The sequence below is a fragment of the Elephantulus edwardii genome, unplaced genomic scaffold (assembly GCF_000299155.1).
Source record: "Elephantulus edwardii isolate Elephantulus edwardi_28Jun2011 unplaced genomic scaffold, EleEdw1.0 scaffold00010, whole genome shotgun sequence".
Lineage (NCBI taxonomy): Eukaryota > Metazoa > Chordata > Mammalia > Macroscelidea > Macroscelididae > Elephantulus > Elephantulus edwardii.
This window is the reverse complement of record NW_006399760.1, coordinates 25,646,330-25,657,191: the sequence shown is the minus strand read 5'-3', so window position 1 is coordinate 25,657,191 and position 10,862 is coordinate 25,646,330. Positions and strand designations below refer to the sequence as shown.

Genomic DNA, 10,862 nt, shown 5'->3' with positions numbered 1-10,862 from the left:
CTAATGTTAGATGGATCTTGGCAGAAAGCAGAGAATACCAGAAGAATGTCCATCTGTGCTTCATTGATTACGCAAAGGCTTTTGACTGTGTGGATCACAACAAGCTGTGGTTGATTCTGAGAAGAATGGGAGTCCCAGAACATTTGATTGTACTGATGCAAAACCTATACTTGGACCAAGAGGCAGTTGTCAGAACAGAGCAAGGAGGCACTACATGGTTCAAAATCAAGAAGGGGGTCTGTTAAGGATGTATTCTGTCTCCATACCTTTTCAATCTGTATGCAGAACAGATCATCTGAGAAGCTGGGCTGTACGAGGAGGAATGTGGCATCAGGATTGGTGGAAGAGTCATCAACAACCTGCGTTATACAGATGACACAACCCTGCTTGCTGAAACTGAGAAGAACCTGAAGCACTTGCTGCAGAATGTCAGCCTCCTATATGGATTGAAGCTCAACATCAAGAAAAAAAGATTCTCACCACTATGCCAATTGGCAGCATCACTATTGATGGTGAAGAGACTGAGATAATTGACAGTTTTAGTTTACTTGGCTCCACAGTCAACACTCTTCATATCAGCAGCCAGAAAATCAGGAGACAAATTTCTTTGGGAAAGTCAGCTGTGAGGGACCTCTCAAGAGTACTGAAGAGCAACGACATCAGGCTGGAGACTAAGGTATGCCTGACCCAGGCTATAGTCTTCACAACTATGTGCTATGCATCAGAGAGTTGGACAGTGAATGGGGATGATAGAAAGAGAACTGATGGCTTTGATCTACAGTGCTGGAGAAGAGTGTTGAGTATAACATGAACTGCTAGAAGAACAAACAGGTTTGTTCTGGAGAAGGTGAAGCAAGAATGCTCTTTGGAGTCAAGGATTCTGAAGCTTCGTCTGACATAATTGGAGAGGGACATCATGTTTGGCAGAGTGGAGGGACGGCGCAGGAGAAGACCTTCGATGAGATGGATCGATTCTGTGACTGGAGTGGTGGCAATGAGTGCATTTGAGATAAATAGATTGACACAGGATAGAACGACGTTTAGAGCTCTTGTACATAGGGTCACTATGAGTCGCAAGTGACTCCTTGATGACACGTAACAACACCATAATATTTTTGCATGTTGTAGGTAGTTGCTGTCAACTTGGTTCAAATTCATCTGTAAATCTATGTACAACAGAATGAAACAGTGACCTATCTTGCACTATTTCCATGAATCATTGTTATATTAGATCCCATTGTTCCTTCTTTGTCAGTCCATTTCACTGAGAATCTTCCTCTTTTCTCTGAGCTATAAAAATCAAATATCTCAGTAATTTAACTACCCATACAATGTTATCTCAAAGAATGTCTGGTGCCTTAGTCTAAAGAGTTTTGCTATCAACTTGCGCTACCAAAGGCAAGTGGTTCAAATCCACCAACAGCTCCATGGTAGAAAGATGGACAATCTCCTCCCATGCAATTAACCACCTTTGAAAACCCACTAGAGGATCACTTGTAAGTCAATTCCAACTCAATGGCTCACAACAACATGTAATTTTACCCCAGTTCTTTAATCAATCTTATATTCACCTCTCTATAAATTTACATGCTTCTAATTTTTATGTATTCTCCAAGCTAAGCAACAATTTAAATATATTTATATGTTGTATAGATTTCTAAAATAATAATTGCATTTTAATATTCCCATTATATATATTTAAATGGGCCATTTTCCAAGCCCCAAGACATACTTTCTATGATTTGGAGGGAACATACTTAGGATCAGGTGTTATTAGAAAAAGTGGTTTGGTGGGTTTTTTTCCTCTTTTGTAGCTGAGTGAACTACTTTGCATTTGTCCTTGAAAGCACATTTATAGAGAGACATTTATAACAATTTCAAAAGATTTGATGCCAAGTGCCATAGTAAAGCTAATGCCACCAAAACTACAATTTTATACTTCAGGAAGCTAATAGGCCTTTAATAAAATGCATTTCTTGTTGAAATAAGTAGAGTTAAGTATTCTCACTGTACAGCAAGGTTGAGAAACAGATTAAAGTAATTTGCCCAATGTCAAAGAAGTCAGAAGTGGATCTTGAAATAGGGTCCTAATAGGTTAAAGTGAAAAAGAGAATTATAGAAATTACAAAGCATTTGCTCATAGTGCAGTATTTGTACTGCAGGAAGACATATCTTCTGCCCTGGGAGTTTACTTCAACAAAGAACACAGATTTAGATGGCTGAGTATCAGGAGTAGTAAAGAACAATCACTATATCCAGATCATCTCAAAAACCAAAGTAAAAATTAAACCCCCTGGTGTCAAGTTGATTTCTACTCATAGTGTTCTTATTGGAGAGGGTAGAACTGTCTCCCAGGGCTTCCAAGGCTATACATCTTTATAGAAGCTGACTGCCATGTTTGTCTCCCACAGAGCAGTTAGTGGGTTTGAACCACTGACCTTTTTAGTTAGCATGTGAGAACGTGAACTACTGAACCAGCAGCATTTGTCTTAAATAATTTCAGTACATATGTAAAACATAAAAACTAGTAGATATACATGTGATCACAAAATTCAGAGAATTTTCCTAAATTCTATTTTCAACAAAGATAATTCTTATCATACTGTCATCTTAAGCCCAGAGTATAACTGTTGCTTTCATATAGAATGTTAATAATCTATTTCTTGTCTTCCTTTTAAGATAAATTTAAAATTAGATATGTGAAAAAGCAAAATACAGTTTACCAATGAGTTCATTGTCAAAGTTGAGAATAAATGAAGTCTTGGTTAATTGCTAAAGACACAGATTTTATTAAAAATTGTGGTGTTTATTTTTTACTTTGTGTAAAATTGTAGGCACACATAAGATATAATGACCAGTAACCATGAACACCAGCTGGATGATAAAAGACATGGTGCTTATATTTTCCTAAGACACAAAGACGCCTTTCCTAGAAAAGAAAAATTTATAGAGCACTCATTTCCATATCTATTATGTGTGTCTGTGGCACCAATAATCATAGTGCCTAGGCCCTCTGGCTCAACCATAAATTAAATACACAAATCATCTTTACTTCACCTCAACCTTGAGAGGGCATGCTCACTCAATTTCTAAAGAAATGCCATAAAATGTGCTTTCGTGGCTATTTTAATGCTTTATGAGTCAAGCAAATACTTCAAGTCTCAAGAAAGTCTCGAAATATGACCTTATTTTTGCCTCTTAGTTATAAAAGAATATGACTCACTTTCCTGTCAAAATTACTTAAAATCTTTTAAACAATACTTTTGATCCCTATGAAATTTAAAATGCATATTTTATATCTAAATAATTACAAAATTTTCATTGTATGTTTATGTGTATGTTTGTGTATAGGAAAGAGAAAACCATAAAGCAGGAAGATGCATTGATACTTATTATATTAGAATTATAGAATTTTGTATAAGCAATGATTTATTCATTGCAAATACCTTTTATAAGAAACACAAATGGTGACTTTACACATGGACTTCACCTGATGGTCTGCACAGGAATCAGATTGATTACATCTGTGGAAAGAATTATTGGTCAGGCTCAATATCAGCTGTGAAAATTAGGCAAGGTGCTGATTATGGAACAGACTATCAGCTACTCATATGAAAGTTCAAATTGAAGCTATAGAAAATGAAATCTAATCTGTAAGAACCAAAATCTTGAGTCTATCCCATTTAAATGGAAAAACCATCACAAGAATAGGTTTGAGGCCTTGAAAACCAATGAGCAACCTTGAACGTCTCTCACAATGTGAGAGGATATCAAGAATATTATCCATAAAAAATGTAAAAGTCATTATAAAGACAGAAGATGGAGACAAGACTGAAATAGACATAGGAAGAGATATTGCAGTAGAACCAAAGAAGCCAAAACAAAGAGAAGAAATCAAGATATAGGAGCTAAAAAGAACATTTCAAAGGATGGCTTGGGAACACAATGCAAAAATATTATCATGAAATGTGCAAAGAGCTGGAGTCAGAAAATCAAAAGGGACAAACCCTCTTTGCATTTTTTAAGCTTAAAGAACTAAAGCACAAATTTGAGTCTCAAGTTGTAATACTGAAGGATGTTATAGGCAGATTATTGAATGACCCAGAAAGAATCAAAAGATGGAAGAAGTACAAAGAGTCACCGAACCAAAAAGAATTGGCTGACACAGAAGAATTTTATGAAACAAAATATGACCAAGATCCAATGGTGATGAAGGACGAAGTTCAAGCTGCTTTGAAGGAATTGGCAAAAAAACAAAGCACCAGGAATTGATGAAATACCAACTGACATATTTTAACAGACAGATGCAGCCCTGAACATGCTTACCAGACTGTGCCAAGAAATCTGGACTGACTGGAAGAAATATATATGTATTCCCACTCAAAAAATGTGCTTCAATAGAGTATGTAAATTACTGAATATCAATTAATATATGCAAGCAAGATCCTGCTGAAGATTATGCAGAGATGACTGGAAAAGTACATCCACAAAGAACTGCCAGAAGTACAAACTGTGTTTAAAAGATGCTGTGGCATTAGGGCAGTCATAGCCAATGTCAGATGGATCTTAGCTGAAAGAAGACAGCACCAGAGGAATGTCTATTTGTGTTTCATAATGCAAAGACATTTGACTGCATGTGTTTCACAATCACAAATTGTGGCTGACATTGAGAAAAACAGGAATCCCAGAACTCTTAATTGTGCTCAAGGGAAACCTATACTTAGACCAGGAAACAGTTGTCAGAACAGAGCAAAAAAACACTGTACAGCTCAAAATCAAGAGAGGAGTGTGTCAGGGATGCATCCTGTCTCCATACCTTTCCAATCTATATGTGTAACAGATCATTCAGGAGGCTGGGCTTTATAAAGAGGAATGTGGCATCAATATTGGTGGAACACTTATCAACAACCTTCATTATGTAGATGACACAACCTTGCTTGGCAGAACTGAGGAGGACCTAAAGTCAAGGACTGCAATTTTCAACATGGATTGAAATTCAACATCTGCAGCACTATGATTGATGAAGAAGAGACTGAGATTATTCATAAAATTCAGCTTATTTGATTCCACAATCAATGCTCTTGACATTTAACTTTTAAAGACATTAAAAGACAAATTGCATTAGGAAAGTGTGCTGTCAGGGACCTCTCCAGAGTTCTAAAAAGCAATGATGTCAGTCTACAGACTAAGGTGTGCCTGACTGATCCAGATCATGCGTTTTGCAGTTACTTGCTATGCATAAGAGAGCTGGACAATGACTGAGGATGATAGAAGAAGACTCAAACCTTTGAGTTGTGGTGCTAGAAAAAAGTATCGAGCACACCATGGACTACCAAGAGAATGGACAGCTCTCTCCTGGAAAGGGTAAAGCCAAATTGCTCCTAGAGGCAAAGATTCTGAAGCTTTGTCTCACATGTTGTTGTTGTTGATTGCCATTGAGTAGAGCATGACTCATAGCAACCCCATGAACAGAAGGCCTAAAGCCTTTCCACAACCATCACCATTTATCAAAGTTCACAGAGTCCATTTATCAAAGTTCACAGAGTTTCCAGAGGCATGCTATTTAGGAAGTGGATGCCACTTCTGCTTCCAAACCTGTCTTAAACTGGGAACTCCACCAAATACTGTCCACCATGGGTAACTGGTATGCCATTTGACACCCCAGTGGCACAAGGTTTAGTATCACAGCAACCTCAGTAGAGCATATGGACAGAAAAGTGCTGCCCCAAAGATAATAACAATGGAGTTTTAAACACAAAGGTCCTCCCCAAGGTCTTGTTGACTCTAAATATGAGGCTTAAATTAAAAAAAAAAAAAAGAACACCAAAACCAAAAAAACCACACCAAACAAACCAAAAAAACAGCAAAACCCCAACACAGTATAGTATGTTTTTGTTGTTCTGCTGTTGAGGCACCTGAAACATATAGTGACCCTATGTACAGCAGTTCTGAACTGAGCCAGTCTCACTAATTCCGACACACTAATCTCCATTGCCCCAGATACCTTATCAATCCATCTCATTTGGAGTCTTACTCTTCTGTGCAGTCTCTCAACTCTTCCAAGCATGATGTCTTTCTCCAAAAACCAGTCTCTCCTGGCCACGTGCCCAAAATATGTGAGACAGCTTCAAAATCCTAGCCTCCAAGGAGAGACTTGGTTTTATCCTGTCTAAAACAGATCAATTTTTTTTTCTTGGCAGTCCACAGTATGTTCAATACTCTTCAGCACAACAACCCAAAGGCATCTGTTCTTCTTCTGTTATCCTTAGTCATTGTCCAACTCTCTGAAGCTTGATAAGTTATTGAGAAGACCATTGTCTGGATTAGGCACTCCTTTGTATCTAGATTGACATAGTTGCTTTTCAGCACTCTGGAGAGGTCCATGACAGTAGATGTTTCCAATGCAATTCATCTTTTGATTTCCTGACTGCTGGTGTTAAGAGTGTTGATTGTGGATCTTAGCAAGCTGTAATTGCTAACAACCTCAATCTCTTCTCATCTATCATGGTGCTTCCAGTTGGCGTAGTGGTGAGAATTTTTGTCTCCTTGGATGTACAGCTTTAATCCATATTGATGACTATAGTCCTTGACCTTCTGCAGCAGGCACTTCAGGTCTTCTTGCCAGAAGGGAATGTTTCCTTTAAATGACAGATAGTTGTTGTTGTTGTTAAGTGCTGCGAAGTCAAGCAAGACTCATAGTGACCCTATGAACAACAGATCTGAACACTGTCAATCCTTTGTCTTTTGATGTTATTATTGATTTGCATTGGTCATATCTAGCTACAGCAGTTCTAGGCAATGGGTATCTAAATCTCACTGTTCTGAAGTTAAATATGACCCATAATGACCCTATGAAAAAGAAATCTAAACCTTGTCATATCCTGTGCCATTCTACCAATCTCTAAAATACTCTAGTCCAATGCTGCCGTTATGGTGTCAATCCATCTGTTTGAAGGTCTTCCTCTCTTTCACCTGCCCTCTACCTTTCCAACCATGACGTCTCTCTCTAATGAACAACTTCTCTACACAATGTGCTCAAATTATGTGAGATGAAGCTTTATCACATTTACCTCCAAAGAGCACTCTGGCTGTGACTTCTCACCAAGACATCTATATCTAAATATAGATAATAAAGAAGAATCATCCTTTCATTCATCCTGCACTCTCACCTGGAAATGGAAATTATTTATTATTCAAAGGAAAACACTTTTTCATCTATAGAAAACCCTAATGAAATGGCATCATTTGAATGTCACTTTTTGTGTTCTGTTATATTAACTAGAAAGAATTTAAAATTTAATACTTGGAAAATAATGCTAACTTTTATAACACTCTTTAAAACAGGCAGCAAAGAGGTAATTCCACTGACTTAAGCCTGAACAAAGCCTTCTATAAACTCTATACACTATGGATTTATTCTCCCAAACTCTTACACTATCTATTAAAAACCTTTTGACTTTCTGCCCTCAAACTGATGTGGAAAGAATGAAAAACAATTCCAATCTGCAATGCTTCTGTTTCCCTCTTCTTCTTGCCAACCTCCAAATTTAATTTTTCCAGAAATATTTCCTTGCATGTGCTAGAGCACTTCAGCTGCAAGTATGTACATAAATATTCAAACAAAAGGCACATGGATAATAGGGAATTTGTCATTCTACATAATCAGGATAAGGGCAAAGTGAGTTCAGAGTAGTTATTAAGAAGATCAGCCAATAGTAACTAGTCTTCAGGACAGTTGTCCATTTGTTTTTGTTTTCTTTTCATGTAAGAAGATGGTTACAACATTCCAAATATTAAATGTTTACATTTTAAAAAAATGTAGAAAGTGGAAGCCCCTGATTTCTGTTATTTTTTTAAAGAATGAAGAATATATCCTTGGGTGTACTCATTGATATTCTAATATTTCTACTATTTCATAGGTCATGTACCTGTGCTTAAAGAATCCATCTATAAGGCTGGCAATTTGAATCTACCAGCTGCTCTGAGGTAGAAATATGGGCATTCTCCTCCTATAGCAATTTATAATCTAGAAGCCGTAATGGAGGGTCACTGGGGATCACACTCAGCTCAACAACCGAGACCAGCAGAGGCAGCAGCTGCCTGAGCCCTTTCACATGCACTGTGATTCCTTCACCTCCTCCAATTCCCTTCCTCCTGAGCCCACCCTTGGCTCCTCTTGCCTCTCCCCTACCCCTATTGTCTGCCTCTCCCTCCTGCCACTTCTCTTCTTGCATGTTCTCCTTTTGTCTTTCACCTCCGTTTATGACCAAACACTTGACCACTCCAAGTTCAGCTCCAAAGAACACAGCTGAGCACGGACACTGGTGTGATTGAAGGTGGATTAAATGTCACATAATGTATTGGAAGGATCACTAGAAAGGAGAATCAGTTCAGAAATGTGTGAAGAGAGTGGTGGTGCATACATCAACATCTCAGAAGGGAATTGTCCTTAGTGGCTGGACCCACTAATGCCATCTTTAAAACCTTTGCTATGGTCACTGACACACTGGAAGAGGATATACACAGCTCTACAGCCAATAGCACAGCTGCCAGCAGACACTCAGTAACCCTGAGCCTAATGGGTCTTGCTAGTCAATGTGACTGTTAAACTGGAAAGATCAAGGAAATATGTAGTTTAGGTGCAGATGACAGGGGATATGTTTCTCAACTCAACTGATCATACCATCGCTCTTGCTGGCATTCTGCAATCCGTCACTGAGTGTGTCAATCAGATCAGCTTGGTAATGTTGGGGTTCCCTCTCTAGTGCATGACCATTCTGGACTGGGCCAAGCTGTTCTGTTCTCCAGTCATCTTTGCAAGTGACCAAGACAGATACAGCACAGGTAGGGACAGTGCAAGTTTTCTCAACACCACCTGGTCAATGTGCCTCATCCCTGACCTAGAGGGACTTCCTCTCAAGGCCTAAATCATTCAAGGACAGTATGACATTCTGCAGCCAGATTTGACCAAGCTGCAACAGTTGGCAATTACAATAGTCTCATTTTCTTATGATGCATGGCAATGTGGATTCAGCGGCATTGAATCCAGCTCACCAGAGATGAAAGGCTATTGAGCTGGTTTGGATGCTTCTGCTCAGACGATTTCTTATGAACTCACTAGTCTAAAATATTTTATTTGGTGCATCCTTGGGAGTAAAGGCACCAACATCAGCAAGATCCTTCAGATATCATGGGCACAGATCAGAATCATGAACCCAGAGGAAGAATCTACTACTAGGCTCAGTATGTAATCAAAGTCAAGCTTTCCTCAGAGACAGGTGGCATGGGGAACAACTAGAACAATTCAGATTCAAAGGTAATCCCTTTCTACTGTTCACCACCACCCATGATCCCTCTGTGTAGTTTCTGAACAGTCAGAGATTCCAGGTTTTAAATAGTTTGTAAATTTTCAGTGTCTATACTTTCTCATCCACTTTGATTTTTCTCTGTTCAGCTGTTGATGCTGAGATTCTTGTTGAGTTTTTTAAGATTATGTTTTTGGTTTTGTTCATGATTTTTTTTCTATTTGTCATGATTATGTATGAGTGAAATAATTTGTCGTGGATATGTAAGAGTTAAATATTAACACATTTCAGTATATTTCAATATAATGTCATAATGTTGGAAATTTTTAAATATTAAAAGATGAACTGGAGATTTTTCTTTGTAGATAGAAATGAAATCAACTCAATAGTACTGGGATAGTGGTGCCCATGTCTATACCACAGCAATAAGTTTATCCGGACCAAATCGCAAAGAAGAATGGAATAAATATTACTAGCTTGTGCAATCAATATTCATCCCATAAGAAAGAGGGAAAGATCCATTGAACCGAAACAAAGCAAAACTCATTGTCAGGGTTAGGTTTAGGTTTAGGGTTAGGGTTAAGTCAATTTTCTCACCTAGCTACTCTGTAGGGCATAGAATTGCCTGATTGAGTTTCCAAAGTCTTGAATCTTTAAAAAAGCAGGCTCCTTCACCCTTCTCCTGGTGTGTGATGGAGAGTTAAAACCAGTAGCCTTTTCATTAGCAGTCAAATGATTTAACCACACAATTGGCACTCTAAAGTCAATGGAATGCCAAGAACATGCTGTTCTACATTAGTTAAAGCAGTAGGCAGACTTTTGAGAAAAATCTAACAGTAGCTATATCACATCTTTCCTAGTTTGTCTTTATCTCGCCTTTGCAATGCCCCTTCATTCCTTACTCTCAATCAGCACTACAATGGACCCTGCAAATAAACAGAATCTTCTCTCTAAAAACAATGAGAGAGAAAGTTACCATTATATATTACTTTCCTTATCCCATGTATGTCATAGCAGAGATATTCCTTAGAAGCAAAGATGGTAAAGCTTCATCTCACATTATTTGGACATGTTGCTAAAGAGAAGCTATTCCTTGGGAAGGAATATCACATGAGGAAATGTCAGCAAAGGAGAGAGAGTTCTTCAATTAGAAGACTTGGCATAGTGACTGAAGCATTGTGCTCAAATGTATCAGAGATGATAAGAAAGACACATGAATGACACGGTTCAGGTCTGCTGTTTATAGAGTTGATATGAGCTGTGCTCAACTCAATAGGACCTAACAACAACAACATATATAACATGGAAAACATTAATGCATAAGTATGAACATACTGTTTCTGTGCTTACTATTTTTCTTTAAGAGTATATTGTTTCTTTTTCTAAGAAAATACATTCAGTACCCTAAGATCATAACATATTCGTTGATTGGCATTTAATTGAATGATTGTTGTTGATAGGTACCATCAAGTTTATTTTAATTCAGCTATCCTGTGAAGAGAAGCAACTTCCTTAGCTTAAGATATGCTTTGTCATCCCGTGCTGCCTTTTGAAATC

General features: G+C 37.9%; 1 pseudogene; it reads left to right on the top strand.

The window, feature by feature from the left end:
- The window catches only part of LOC102856518, a 17,597-nt pseudogene extending 8,346 nt beyond the window's left edge, over nucleotides 1-9,251 (top strand).
- The last annotated feature ends 1,611 nt before the right edge of the window (nucleotides 9,252-10,862 follow it).